This window comes from Wyeomyia smithii, chromosome 1, assembly GCF_029784165.1.
Source record: "Wyeomyia smithii strain HCP4-BCI-WySm-NY-G18 chromosome 1, ASM2978416v1, whole genome shotgun sequence".
Classification (NCBI taxonomy): domain Eukaryota; kingdom Metazoa; phylum Arthropoda; class Insecta; order Diptera; family Culicidae; genus Wyeomyia; species Wyeomyia smithii.
The window spans coordinates 85,044,114-85,059,286 of record NC_073694.1 but is presented as its reverse complement, the minus strand read 5'-3'; the positions used below and the strand labels follow the sequence as shown (position 1 = coordinate 85,059,286).

Here is a 15,173-nt window from a genome sequence, read left to right as displayed (position 1 = left end):
CTTTACCCTATAGGTATAAAGTTTATATTTTCAGCAGACTTCCTGAAATCTCGCTCGCACAAAGAAGAGACAGTGTGCTTTGCGCTACAAGCAGCGTTGCCAGGTCATTATTTTTAAAATCTGGAAAAGGCAAAATAAAAATCTGGAAAAAATCTGGCAGTCATTTCGTGGGGTGAAAGGTTAATTTTTCGGATAAAAGTCTTGGGGTACGCAAAATTTGAGGTGACAAAATTGCTAAATTTCGCGCCAAAATTGAAGTGATGACCTTTTTGCGGAACAGAGAAAATAAAATCTGGATAAAATCTGGATCATCTATGAAAAATCTGGATAATTGGACGTCAAAGCTGTCTACTTGGATACATGTTCAAAAATCTGGATAATCCAGCTAAATCTGGATACCTGGCTACAAGTCTCGTTTCTCATTCAGTCGCTTCGTGCTGTGTACAGCGTGCGAGCGAGAAAACTTACCGTTCGTACGAGCCATGTCTCGTCGCATGGGAATTTTTATTGCGACGTACACGAAGATATCTCGTCTCTCAACTTAACGAGTGCGGTGCATGGGCGTCGCGTACTTGAGACAGCTTGCGTGCAAATTCTCGTGAGCTCATCTCGCGAGCTTGCCTCGCATGTTGCTTTGCGCTAATGGTGTGAGAAGGAAATTGATTTTGCGCAGAAGGATACAGGCAGGGAATTTTTTTAATTTTTTTTATTTACGGTGTTATAGCAGCATGCATCAAAACACCGTTAGAATTATCAATGATATAACCTAGTTCATTTATTTATCAATTCAAAATTCTAAGATTAATTCATCCGACTTTTGTTAACATGAATTAAGAACGTTTTTATACTATACTTATTATGCTAACGGTACGAAAATGCACCGGATGCAGAGTGTTACGTTGGTTAACAGGAGTGTTCCTTTCGTCGGTTCAGATGTCATTGACTATCTTATGATAGAACTCTGTTTTGTTGTTCTAAGGATAAAAAATGTGGTTTGAAATTACAACATAAGTTTTTCGGGAGTTAAAAATAGTAAAACCATTAAAATTGTTTATATTTTCTAGTACATGTTGATGTTGGATAGAATTTTCGAATTGAGTACACTAAAGTCGCTTTTTATGCGGGGGATACATGCCGCGTAAAAAACCGCGTGAATTCCGGAATCCGTGTAAAAAAAAACCGCGTAAATTCTGCAATCCGAGTGAAGAGGAACCGAAATCCGCAAGAAAAAAAAAATACCGCGTAAATTCCGGAATCCACGTAAAAAACTGCGTAAAAAGCGACCTTAGTGTATAGATATTGCAAATCAGGGTCTGAAGGTTCGTGATAATCTGATCGTAGTAATATAGTTTTGTGAATTCTTCCGATTAATACACCTTCAGAAGGGTCTGACGGCATATATCGTATGTAGGTACGGTAGGAAGCCTATACACCAGAGAGACGCAGAGACACTCACCGTTAAGGCAACTGTCAACATCAAAACGGATAACGGCAATGCAAAATTATACAGCTCGCCCGTTTTGATGTTGACAGTTTCCTCAACGGTGAGTGCTTTGTCATTTCTCTAATATACAGTTTCACTAAGGTACAGTACGGGCGTCTCGCTCAGTTCGTAAAGCGATAAGACAACGTGTGGTGCGCCACAGTCTCTTACCGAAGAAAAAAAAAAGAAAAGAAACCTCTCGTCGTTTCAGCGCGTGTACAGGAAGTCTGTGTACACGAGAAAGTCTCACGAGCTGTAGCGCACGAGCTGTATCAAGTATGTACAGTACGGGCGTCTCGCTCAGTTCGTAGTGCGATGAAACATCGCCTTGCGCATCGCAATCCGAACCGAAAGAGAAGCGAAAGAGCAACCTGCAAATTGCATGTGACGTGTCTCGTCTCGTCGCACATGCATGGAAATTCTACGAGCGAGAGAAAGATTTCTCTCGTCGCTTGAAAAAAAAAGCGCGTGCACGGGAAGTCTGATTTTCAGTCAGAAAATTAGTATCAAATATACCATTCAATTCAGTTTAAAATTTAAGCCAAAGTCAATATGTGTATCTTTGCCTTTGTCTTTTTTTTCCAAAGGTGGCGGGGAAATCTGCAAACAGACACCTGAGAAGAGAACTCAGGGTGTGGGGATGAGACTAGGGGGAGATGCTGGGGTAGTTACACTCCCCCAGACCCCTACTGATCCCTGTCCCGACCCACTAAAACCCCTCCAGTCTCCAGCCCTGGTCTTCCCGGAACAACGGTTAAGTATTACGTCGGGAAGTGGCTTTTGTGCGTGATGCACCCTCTTTACTCTTATAACCTCCTAGCTAACTACCTGGACACTGGTAGTTAGCTACGACTGGCGTGTTGGTGATTGACCCGCCACACACGTTGAAGCTCCAGGACAATCTGGTAGGCGGCCGCACAGGCCGCGTTCCAGATGTCCGGGTCGTCGCACATCCTCCGGACAAGATTGTCCGGAGTAGTGCCAGGCCCGCTCACAGTCATCATGTTGCCCCTCGCTCTTACGAAACGGGGGCATACGAAGAAGACATGCTCTGCAGTCTCCTCCTCTTCCACGCACTCGGGACACATGGGGGACCCCGCGTGCCCGAACCTGTGCAGACCTCGCCATGTCGCCTCCCGACCCAGCCGGATATCTCCGGTATAAGTCGGTGCGTCCATCTGCCCTTTGTGGAATTAGACCATTCCCTCTGCCAACGGAGCAGCGAGAATGACCTTCTGGTGCCTCGTATGCCCCTTGTGTCACGGTGGTCGAAGCACTCTCTGTCCTCCTTGATGGCGATGCTGATAGGCATCATGCCGGACAAGACACAGATTGCATCGTATGACACCGTACGATACGCACTCACAGCTCTCAGGCACATGAGCCTGTAGGTACTTTCCAGTTTACCGCGGTAACTGTTAGTACCTAGCGCTCTGGACCATACTGGCTAAGTATGGACGAAACCACGCTGGCAAGAAGTCTTCGCTTGCTGCCATAGACCGCTGAGCTATTGGACATCATACGAGATAGTGCTGCAATAGCCGATGAGGCCCTCTCACAGGCATAGTCGACGTGGCTCCCGAACGTGAGCTTGTCGTCGACCATAACCCCGAAGAGCTTCAACGATCGCTTTGAGGTGATGGTGCAGTCTCCGACTCTGACCACCGCCCGTTGCTCTGATTTACGGTTGTTCACAACCGTGACCTCCGTCTTATGGTGCGCGAGCTCCAGTTTCCTGGAGCGCATCCAGTCCTCGACCTTCCTTATGCAATGCGCAGCCGTCAGCTCGACCTCTTCGATCGACTCTCCGTAAACCTCTAGCGTTATGTCGTCTGCAAAGCCGATGATCACAACCCCTACAGGAAACTTTAGTTTCAACACCCCGTCATACATGACGTTCCACAACACCGGACCCAGGATTGAACCTTGCGGAACCCCGGCGGTGATTGGGACGCACTTCTGACCCTCCTCTGTGTTGTAAACCAGTACTCGATTCTGGAAGTAGTTTTCCAGAATCTTGTACAGCGACACCGGTACGTGGATGCTCCTGAGCGCGAGCGCTATGGAGTCCCAACTGGCGCTATTGAACGCATTCTTCTCGTCAAGCGTGACGATTGCGCAATAGCGTATTCCCCTTCTCTTGCGCTGGAGTGCTATCTCCGCCGTCTTGGTGACGGAGGCGATGGCATCCAGCGTGGACTTGCCCTTCCGGAAGCCGAACTGGTTGCTTGCCAGACCGTTTACACCCTCTGTGTACCTCACCAGTCTGTTAAGGATAATCATCTCAAGTACCTTGCCCGTCGTGTCTAGCAGGCAGATAGGCCTATATGCCGATGGGTCACCTGGGGGTTTCCCAGCCTTCGGCAGTAGGACCAATTTCTGCCGCTTCCACCTATCCGGAAAGAGGCAGTCATCCAGGCACCCCTGCATGACTACTCGAAACAGCCCGGGGCCGTTTTTATCACCAGCCTGATTGCCAGGTTAGGGATGCCATCCGGTCCCGGTGCCTTGCTCACCTTTAGAGAGTTGGCGATCACGAGGAGTTCCTCATTCGTAACCCTTGCCTCCTCCTGGACCTCGACACGGCTGTCGTCGCCCACGGATTGGATGCTCGGCAGGTTGGCCGACCATCCCTGGTCTGTGTCTGAGATACTGGAACGTTGGACGTGGGACTCGACCGCCGGAGGCCAAGGACTTGGCTCGTGGCGCGGAAAGAGTCCCTCGATGATTCGCTCCAGCATCGCTGGTGATCGCTCTGCAGGCGCCAGCGCGCCTTTGGTCTTGGCCATTACGATCCTGTAGGCGTCACCCCACGGGTTCGTATTGGCACTCGCGCATAGCCTATCGAAACAGGCCCTCTTGCTGGCCTTTCGCGCACTCTTCAGCGTCGATCTGGCAGAACTGAATGCTGCGCGGCGCTCTGTCCTCTGTTCGTCTGTTCGCGCACGCTGCATCGTCCGTCTCGCACGGAGGCACGCACTGCGAAGGTCCGCTATCTCGTCAGTCCCCCAGTAAACCGGTGACTTCCCATTCCTAGGTTGGCGAGTCCTAGGCATGGTGGAGTCGCACGCCCGAGATAGCATAGCAACTAGTTGGTCATGTCTTCCACCCGCGGGCGAACGGAGTGTTGGCCCTACTCGTCGCTTGCCGCCTCTCGTTGCTGTCTACACTATAACAGACCGCCTGGTGGTCGCTATTAGTGTAGCCATCGTCTACCCTCCAGTTCTTGATCAGTCCTGGGCTGGAGAACGTCACGTCGATGATCGACTCCGCGACATTTCTGCTAAATGTACTTTTGTTCCCAACGTTGGCCAAATCTAGGTTGAGCTTTGCCAAAGCCTCCAACAAGATCTGACCCCTCTGGTTCGTGAAGCGACTTCCCCACTCAACAGCCCAAGCGTTGAAGTCGCTCGCCACCACCAACGGCGTTAGGCCCGTTAGCTCCATGGATAGGAGATCGACCATCAGGGTGAACCTTTCGGTAGACCAACGTGGCGGAGCATAGCAACTGCAGTAGAACACTCCGTTCACCTTAGCAACTACGTACCCTTCTTCTGAGGTTGAGACAACCTCCTGAACCGGGAACTTGCCCGTCGTACATATTGCCGCCATACTGGACTTATCCGCAACCCAATTACCGTTTCCGGGAGGGATGCGGTAGGGGTCCGATATGATGGCGATGTCCGACAACGACTCAGTGGCTGCTTGGTGTAGCAGCTGCTGAGCCGCGAAGCAATGGTTCAGGTTCAGTTGCATCACCCTTACGCCTGTGGTTTCGCAGCCGGCTTACCGGCTGGGCACCTGGGGCCTCCCATAAAGTGTTTGGCGTCCCGTTTCCCGGAACATACCATACACTTGGGAGACTCCCCACAGTCCTTCGCTTTATGGCCTGCACCTCCACATCGTCTGCACAACTGGCTCCTATCGGGCCCCTTGCAGGTCCAGGACTTATGTCCACCCTCAAAGCACCGGAAGCAAATGTCTGGTTGCTGTAGTATGCCCAGAGGACATACAGACCAGCCGACCTTCAACTTGCCTTCTTTCAGGGCCAGGTTAGCATCCGCCGACGGTAGTCGGAAGGTTGCTATCTGGGTCCCCGCCGGACCTTTGCGGAGGCGGATTGACTCCTTAGCCACCTCCACCCCGCACTTCGCTTTGAGGGCTTGTGCAATGTCGCACCCCTCGGTGATTTCGTCCAGGTTTTTAAGCTGGAGAGTCACCTCTGAGGTGAGTGCCCGCACTTGCACCTCCTTCCCTAGGACCTTTTCAGCTACCGTTTTCTAGGTAGCCCCCTTGTTCTTGGCGTCCTTCCGGAGCTCAAGTATCATCTCGCCAGTGCGAGATCGGCGGATACTCCGCACATCCGCCCCCAGATCCTTGAGCTGGGTTTCCCCCCTCATCTTCTTCAAGACTTCTGAGTATTACGACCCGTCCGTCTTGAGTATGAGGGCATCACCCCTACTCCGCGCCTTTTTGACCTTTTTCGGTCCTCTCCAAGGGTCGCCAGTAGCCTCCACTTGTGACGTTTCCGCGGCGGACCTTTTTTTTTTTTTTTTTTTTTTTTTTTTTTTTTAAAGGTGGCGGGGAAATCTGCAAACAGACACCTGAGAAGAGAACTCAGGGTGTGGGGATGAGACTAGGGGAGAGATGCTGGGGTAGTTACACTCCCCCAGACACCTACTTATCCCTGTCCCGACCCACTAAAACCCCTCCAGTCTCCAGCCCTGGTCTTCCCGGAACGACGGTTAAGTATTACGTCGGGAAGTGGCTTTTGTGCGTGATGCACCCTCTTTACTCTTATAACCTCCTAGCTAACTACCTGGAGACTGGTAATTAGCTACCACTGGCGTGTTGGTGGTTGACCCGCCACACACGTTGCAGCTCCAGAACAATCTGAGAGGCGGCCGCACAGACCGCGTTCCAGATGTCCGGGTCGTCGCACATCCTCCGGACTAGATTGTCCGGAGTAGTGCCAGGCCCGCTCACAGCCATCATGTTGCTCCGCGCTCTTACGAAACGGGGGCATACGAAGAAGACGTGCTCAGCAGTCTCCTCCTCCTCCACGCACTCGGGACACATGGGGGACACCGCGTGTCCGAACCTGTGCAGATATTGCCTGAAACAACCATGGCCTGACAGGATTTGTGTCAGGTGGAAGTTCACTTCGCCATGTCGTCTCCCGACCCAGCCGGATATCTCCGGTATGAGTCGGTGCGTCCATCTGCCCTTTGTGGAATTAGACCATTCCCTCTGCCAACGGAGCATCGAGAATGACCTTCTGGTACCTCGTATGCCCCTTGTGTCACGTTGGTCGAAACACTCTCTGTCCTCCTTGATGGCGATGCTGATAGGCATCATGCCGGACAAGACACATATTGCATCGTATGACACCGTACGATACGCACTCGCAACTCTCAGGCACATGAGCCTGTAGGTACTTTCCAGTTTGCCACGGTAACTGTTAGTACCTAGCGCTCTGGACCACACTGGCCCACCATACCTAAGTATGGACGAAACCACGCTGGCAAGAAGTCTTCGCTTGCTGCCATAAACTGCTGAGCTATTGGACATCATACGAGATAGTGCTGCAATAGCCGATGAGGCCCTCTTACAGGCATAGTCGACGTGACTCCCGAACGTGAGCTTGTCGTCGACCATAACCCCCAAGAGCTTCAGGGATCGCTTCGAGGTGATGGTGCAGTCTCCGACTCTGACCACCGCCTGTTGCTCCGATTTACGGTTGTTCACAACCATGACCTCCGTCTTATGATGCGCGAGCTCCAGTTTCCTGGAGCGCATCCAGTCCTCGACCTTGCGTATACAGTGCGCGGCCGTCAACTCGACCTCCTCGATAGACTCGCCGTAAACCTCCAGCGTTATGTCGTCTGCAAAGCCGACGATCACAACCCCTACAGGGAACTTGAGTTTTAACACTCCGTCATACATGACATTCCACAACACCGGGCCCAGGATAGAACCTTGCGGAACTCCTGCGGTAATTGGGACGCACTTCTGACCCTCCTCTGTGTCGTAAACAAGTACTCGATTCTGGAAATAATTTTCCAGAATCTTGTACAGCGACACCGGTACATGGATGCTCCTGAGCGCGAGCGCTATGGAGTCCCAGCTGGCACTATTGAACGCATTCTTCACGTCGAGCGTGACGATTGCGCAGTAGCGTATTCCCCTTCTCTTGCGCTGGATTGCTACCTCCGCCGTCTTGATGACGGAGGAGATTGCGTCCAGCGTGGACCTGCCCTTCCGGAAGCCGAACTGGTTACTTGCCAGACCGTGTACACCCTCCGTGTACCTCACCAGTCTGTTGAGGATGATCCTCTCAAGCACCTTGCCCGCGGTGTCCAGCAGGCAGATAGGCCTATATGCCGATGGGTCCCCTGGCGGTTTCCCAGCCTTCGGCAATAAGACCAGTCTCTGCCGCTTCCACCTATCCGGAAAGAGACAGTCATCCAGGCACCTCTGCATGACTGCCCTGAACAGCCCGGGGGCCGTTTTTATCGCCAGCCTGATCGCCAGGTTAGGGATACCATCCGGTCCCGGTGCCTTGCTCACCTTTAGGGATTTGGCGATCACGATGAGTTCCTCATTCGTAACCCTTGCCTCCTCCCCTGCCTCGACACGGCTGTCGTCGCTCACGGATTGAATGCTCGGCAGGTTGGCCGACCATCTCTGGTCTATGTCTGAGATACTGGAACGTCGGACGTGAGACTCGACCGCCGGAGGCCAAGGACTTGGCTCGTGGCGTGGAAAGAGTCCCTCGATGATACGCTCCAGCATCGCTGGTGATCGCTCTGCAGGCGCCAGCGCGCCTTTAGTCTTGGCCATTACGATCCTGTAGGCGTCACCCCACGGATTTGTATTGGCACTCGCACATAGCCTATCGAAGCAGGCCCTCTTGCTGGCCTTTATCGCACTCTTTAGCATCGATCTTGCCGAACTGAATGCTGCGCGGCGCTCTGTCCTCTCTTCTTCGTTTCGCGCACGCTGCATCCTCCGTCTTGCACGGAGGCACGCACTGCGAAGGTCGGCTATCGCGTCCGTCCACCAGTAAACCGGTGGCTTTCCATTCCTAGGTTGGCGAGTCCTAGGCATGGTGGCGTCGCACGCCCGCGATAGCATAGCAACTAGTTGGTCAGCAGTCGGGCGAAGCCAACTGCTCCCCTCGCGCTCCCTTCTCATTGCCTCTTCGAATACCTCGGCATCAAAGTGCGATGTCTTCCACCCGCGAACGGTCGGAGTGTTGGCTCTACCCGTCGCTTGCCCCCTCTCGTTGTTGTCTACACTAAAACAGACCGCCTGGTGGTCGCTATTAGTGTAGCCATCGTCTACCCTCCAGTTCTTGATCAGTCCTGGGCTGGAGAACGTCACGTCGATGATCGACTCCGCACCATTTCTGCTAAATGTACTTTTGTTCCCAACGTTGGCCAGATCTAGGTTGAGCTTTGCAAAAGCCTCCAACAGGATCTGGCCCCTCTGGTTCGTGAAGCAACTTCCCCACTCAACAGCCCAAGCGTTGAAGTCGCCCGCCACCACCAACGGCGTTAGGCCCGTTAGCTCCATGGATAGGAGGTCGACCATCTGGATGAACCTTTCGGTAGACCAACGTGGCGGAGCATAGCAACTGCAGTAGAACACTCCGTTCACCTTAGCAACTACGTACCCTTCTTCTGAGGTTGAGACAACCTCCTGAACCGGGAACTTGCTCGTCGTACATATGGCCGCCAATCTGGACTTATCCGCAACCCAGTTACCGTTTCCGGGAGGGATGCGGTAGGGGTCCGATATGACGGCGATGTCCGACAACGACTCAGTGGCTGCTTGGTGTAGCAGCTGCTGAGCCGCGAAGCAATGGTTCAGGTTCAGTTGCGTCACCCTTACGCCCGTGGTTTCGCAGCCGGCTTACCGGCTGGGCACCTGGGGCCTCCCATAAAGTGTTTGGCGTCCCGTTTCCCGGAACATACCATGCACTTGGGAGACTCCCCACAGTCCTTTGCTTTATGGCCTGCACCTCCACATCGCCTGCACAGCTGGCTCCTATCGGGCCCCTTGCAGGTCCAGGCCTTATGTCCGCCCTCGAAGCACCGGAAGCAAATGTCTGGTTGCTGTAGTATGCCCAGAGGACATACCGACCAGCCGACCTTCAACTTGCCCTCTTTCAGGGCCAGGTTAGCGTCCGCCGACGGTAGTCGGAAGGTAGCTACCTGGGTCCCCGCCGGACCTTTGCGGAGGCGGATTGACTCCTTAGCCACCTCCACCCCGCACTTCGCTTTAAGGGCTTGTGCAATGTCGCACCCCTCAGTGATTTCGTCCAGGTTTTTAAGCTGGAGAGTCACTTCTGAGGTGAGTGCCCGCACTTGCACCTCCTTCCCTAGGACCTTTTCGGCTACCGTTTTGTAGGTAGCCCCCTTGTTCTTGGCGTCCTTCCGGAGCTCAAGTATCATCTCGCCAGTGCGAGATCGGCGGATACTCCGCACATCCGCCCCCAGATCCTTGAGCTGGGTTTCCCCCCTCATCTTCTTCAAGACTTCTGAGTACTTCGACCCATCCGTCTTGAGTATGAGGGCATCACCCCTACTCCGCGCCTTTTTGACCTTTTTTGGTCCTCTGGCTGCTCCGCCATCCTGACGCGTCGCACCTTCCCGACGCTTCCTACCCTCTACGGTAGTCCAAGGATTGCCCGTAGCCTCCACCTGTGCATTTTCCGCGGTGGACCTTGAACCGGTTGGCGTGTGTTCCCGTGGGAGTAGCACGACCAATCGTTTCTTGGTGTTCCCGGGGGCCGTTTCCCCCGGGGACTGCCTCGTTCGCTTAGCGACCTGCCCCGTGGAGCAGACCGACGCGAACGAGGGGGCGTCTGTCTGCACCTCTTTAGATGCAGTCGCCCTCCTGGTCCTGGCCGCTTTCTCGGCCGCCTTCACCCGAGTTACGAGTTCTTCGTGCTCCTTTCTGGCTTCATCAATGGTGCTCCGAAGCAGGAGGAGGCTCTGCTTCAGGTCGCCAGCGATGTTTCGCCTGTTCGCCGAGAACTCGATTATGGCATCGAGTTGTTCAGACAGCGCCGCCACTCTTGGCCGCGTGTCCATGCACCTTTCGACGGCCTTGACTAGCAAGGGACCGTCCACCGAGATGTCTGGTGTGGACACCGACGGATTCGCCGTTTTTCCACCTCCAGACTTCGCCGCATCCGTCTCCGCCTTCTTCTGCGGAGACCGCTGGATGCCACCTCGTGCGAAGGGATTTGGTAACCCCTCCGCACCCGTCTCTTTTTGGTTCTTCGAGCTCATTTTTGTTAATTGGGTCCCCCTTCCAGCCGCTATCCTTGTCCATAGATGAGAAGTCGCTTGTATGGTCCCATGGTAATCTATGCCGAAGCAGTGAGGCCATGGGTAAGGGGGGTCGCCATAGTACCTTATGAGCACTATGACGCCCCCGCCCGCGTAAGTCAGGAAAGGGGCATCTTGTCCTAGGACTAGTTCCCCCCCATCTGATCCTTCTCTGCCTGATTCCCACCAGGCAATGGGCGCGGAACGTACTGGAAGGCCTGCCAGGTTTTACGGGACGGAGACCCCTGCACCGGGTACCATCTCGCCGTTTCAAGCCGCTGTCACGCGACTTTACTAAGGGAGCTCGATGCAGGTGCCAGCCCTTGGTCGTGGTTCCTTAGCGTATCCGACTCGAATCCGTTTCCTTCGCTGCCAGTTGCCATAATTGGGACCTTACTGGTGTCGGCCCCAATGGACGGGGGAGTGCATTTGGTTGATGGGAGCGGCACTACTCGCTCCGTCAGAGATGCTTCCGGGTAATTGTGGCATTTACGAGGAGTCGACGGCCCAGTGTCCGACCCTCACCACCCCTAAGCAATCTCCCGCTGCTGGTCCAGGGCTGTTAGGTACTGTCAGCGGTCGCCCTCATATAACGTGACCTCGGCGGTCGCCACGCGCCGACCCGTGGTGGCATGCAGCTCTGCCGCCCGCGGCGGACCTTGAACCGGTTGGTGTGTACTCCCGTGGGAGTAGCGCAACCAACCGTTTCTTGGGGTTCCCGGGGGCCGCTTCCCCCGGAGACTGCCTCGTTCGCTAAGCGACCTGCCCTGTAGAGCAGACCGCCGCGAACGAGGGGGCGTCTGTCTGCAACTTTTTAGATGCAGTCACCCTTCTGGTCCTTACCTCTTTCTCGCCCGCCTTCACCCGAGCTAGAAGTTCTTCGTGCTCCTTCCTGGCTTCATCAATAGTGGCCCGAAGCAGGAGGAAGCTCTGCTTCAGGCCGCCAGCGATATTCCGCCTATTCGCCGAGAACTCGATTATAGCGTCGAGTTGTTCGGACAACGCTGCCGCGTGTCCATGCACCTTTCGACGGCCTTGACTAGCAAGGGACCGTCTACCGAGATGTCTGGTGTGGACACCGACGGATTCGCCGGTTTCCCAACTCCAGACTTCGCCGCATCCGTCTCCGCCTTCTTCTGCGAAGACCGCTGGATGCTTGCGTACCGTCTGCTGGGGTGCGATTTTACCAATAATGCATACGTTTTTATTCCTGTGTTTCTAATGCACACATTTGAGCGATGACCCAAAGCACGTTAATGCATACGCAAAAGTTTCTGGCAGTTGAAATACAGTCATACTTCGATATAAGGCAACCTCGATATGAGGCAACCTCGATATAACGTAACTTTTACCTCGATATAACGTAACTGTTCTAAATATCCCGAAATAAAAGTACAACAATTATTTTAGGGGCGTCTAATGTTCCGAAGAAATGTTTTAGTAAGTTTTCGAACCAATAAGTACCGTGAAATGGAGTAAAATTGAAATTTTTTCCTATGTTTTGTGACTGATTTTTTTTGTCTACGAAAATTGTCTTAACCCTCTAGTGCCCAAATTAATTTTTAGGACTTCGAAAAAATCACTATGAACCTTTATAAACATTTTTTAAGTTCTTATTGAAGCTTTTTAGAGGTTCAACTGAAGACTTTAGAGGGCATAAGACAGGTTTATATATAATGCTTGATGAAGGGAAATAAGTTTTTGCGCACCTTTGAGTAACCATCAAGAATTAAGCATCAATGAAAAAAAAAATTTCGTGCTTCGATATAACTTAACTCGATATAACGTAACGAAAAAATAAATAAAGTTGCGTTATATCGAGGTATGACTGTAAACTAACTTTATGTTAATTATTTTAAAAATACATCAAATTGGCCCATCTCACTTCTTCTATGAGGTGACGTTATGCTAGAAACAAAAAGTTGATTTATTGAAATGGAAACATATTAAAATGGAACAAAGTAACAATAATATTCTCATAATTTAAGGTTTTTGGAAAAGAATTGAAGGCTAGGTCTCACAACATGGTGGATTAATTCGTCTTTTTGTTTGCTTTAGAAAAGTACAGCAACTGGTAAACCAAAGGTAAAAACCTAAATTAATCCACCTAGCGGTCAGACCCAGCCTTTCTCATTCAAACTTATTATTTGTAAAAATAGATTTACATGAACGCTTCAATCCAATAAATGTGTATTCACTTTTTGGGTTCTAAAATAATGATGTTGTAATAGCATTTCGAGAATGCATAGGCCTTGTGTGTAGTGGTTTTCATCGCACTTCGGCAGAAGTGTAAAAGTGTGATCTGTTGGTAGCTTTCCGGTTGCTAGTAGTGCTTTTTTTTCGCAAGTCAAATTGTGCGATGCGTTGAGTCTCGAAATGTTTTACTCTCTTTTCACCCACAAGACCACAAGTAGAAGCAACTGAGAATAGTCAGGTAGGTTAACTTATCAGCGCGATCGGTTCGACATACACGATCCGCGTTTGGAAATATTTTTTTTCTAAATGGTTCACGAATATGGTTTAAGCCTGTATCAGACTAACCGTTGCAGCGGTCAGCCGCTGCCGTTCCGTTCTTTTTCGACCAATCAGAGCACAGCGGTCGACCGTCGCTTGTTGTTGTTGCGGGGAATGTTTCTGTTTTTGCCGCCAACCGTTCCCAACGGTCAAATATAGCATTTCTCATGTAAAATTAGTCAACAAATTGATTGGGAACGGTTGGCGGCAAAAATGGAAATGGTTCTGTTTTTTGCAGCAGCAGCGAGCGACGGTCGACCGCTGTGTTCTGATTGGTCGAAGGAGAGCGGAACGGTGGCGGTTGGCCGCTGCAACGGTTAGTCTGATACAGGCTTTATATGCCACCGGATATCGCGTAGGGTAACGGGGGTATTTTGGCTAGCTTTGGGAAGTGTTCGCACAGTTCATTAAAAACAAACACAATTTTTCAACATAACTACCTACTTCATTATACCATTGTTAAAAGCTAAGTATCTATTTTAATATACACCGTTCAACAATGCAATATATTGAAAATTATCCTAGAAATATCAAAATTTCTACGAAGTACTAAAAACATATTTTGGTCCATCAATTTTTTTACTTTGGCCCACCTTTATATCTACAGACGTGTATGGAATTAGTTTGAACTAGTTATATTTAAGATCATCATCGGAATTTTTAGAGCAAAAATAGTAGGTTTGAGGAGAACATCCTTCTGCTGTGAATTTTTGTAAATTTTAGGCTTCTAAAATTAAATGATTTGGTTTATAGAGGTTTGACAGGCATTCCCATCCAATTTCATATCGTTAAATGTGATAAATTAAGAAGTAATTATCTGTAAATTGTCACAAGCTGCTTCTTTGTTCACGTGCAACGACCAAACGGTAATCAAAGAGATGTCAAAACTTGGCATGGCCAAAATATGTTTGCTTTAGAAAGAGGCAAACATATTTCGGCCATGCGTTTAACCACTTTTTCAACTTTTTCCAACATATAAGAGTATACAAACTATTTCTATGACATTTTATAGATGTTACTACAACATCGAATTGTTTCAAAAGCATACATATTTGTTACAATAGCTTCCGGACGTTGACTTATGTATAACCACTTCCTCTTGACTTTGGGTTGACTCAGTCATGACTTTGAATATGTATGAACTAACTCCAAAATAACACTACTTAGAGCCAGTTTTTCGCCGAAAATTATAGTGTAGTATGACTCTTAGGTGTGTTATTCAATGTTGCATGCATAGGTTTCTAATATTCATTGAATTTATCAGATAAAATGCGTAAAATGTTACCGGGTGGGCCAAAATATGCATGCGGGCCAAAATACCCCCGTTACCCTAGTTACCAGTTTGCGCAGCGACGTAGCGTACTGTTTTTATTGTTCCTGAATAATTGTATAGTTGTATTGATTGTCCAAATAGGAAAAAGAGTTAAATTAGGGTGCTTTCTTGGAGATTTATATTATGGGTATTCATGTCGAGCTCGTGAACAGATACCCAGCCGTAAAAATACTCACCTCCATTGACGAGTAACGGAAGATACACAGTTTACGGCTGGGTGTTCGTATACGAGCTCGATGTGAAGACCCCTATTGTTATGTGGTTATGTGGAATATTGTTGTCTATTAGAGTTCATGAGAGATGGAATAGATGAATTGTGTTTATGAAAGGTAATAGGCACACATAAATTTCTAATCAAATCGTTGAATCTGCGTCTTGCTTTAACGTCGATAGTTTTAGTATATAGAATCCTTACAATTTACTTTTGGCGCATGATATTTGGAATTGTCTCATAGAATCGCGGATTTCATTTTATGATTTTTCTAGCTTTTGGATAAATATT

At 50.2% G+C, this 15,173-nt stretch overlaps 1 protein-coding gene across 1 annotated transcript in view; it reads right to left on the bottom strand.

Annotated features, from left to right (window-relative positions):
• The window catches only part of LOC129717785 (inhibin beta chain-like), a 74,208-nt gene that overhangs the window by 21,106 nt on the left and 37,929 nt on the right, over positions 1-15,173 (bottom strand). The gene's annotated exons all lie outside the window — the stretch shown is intronic.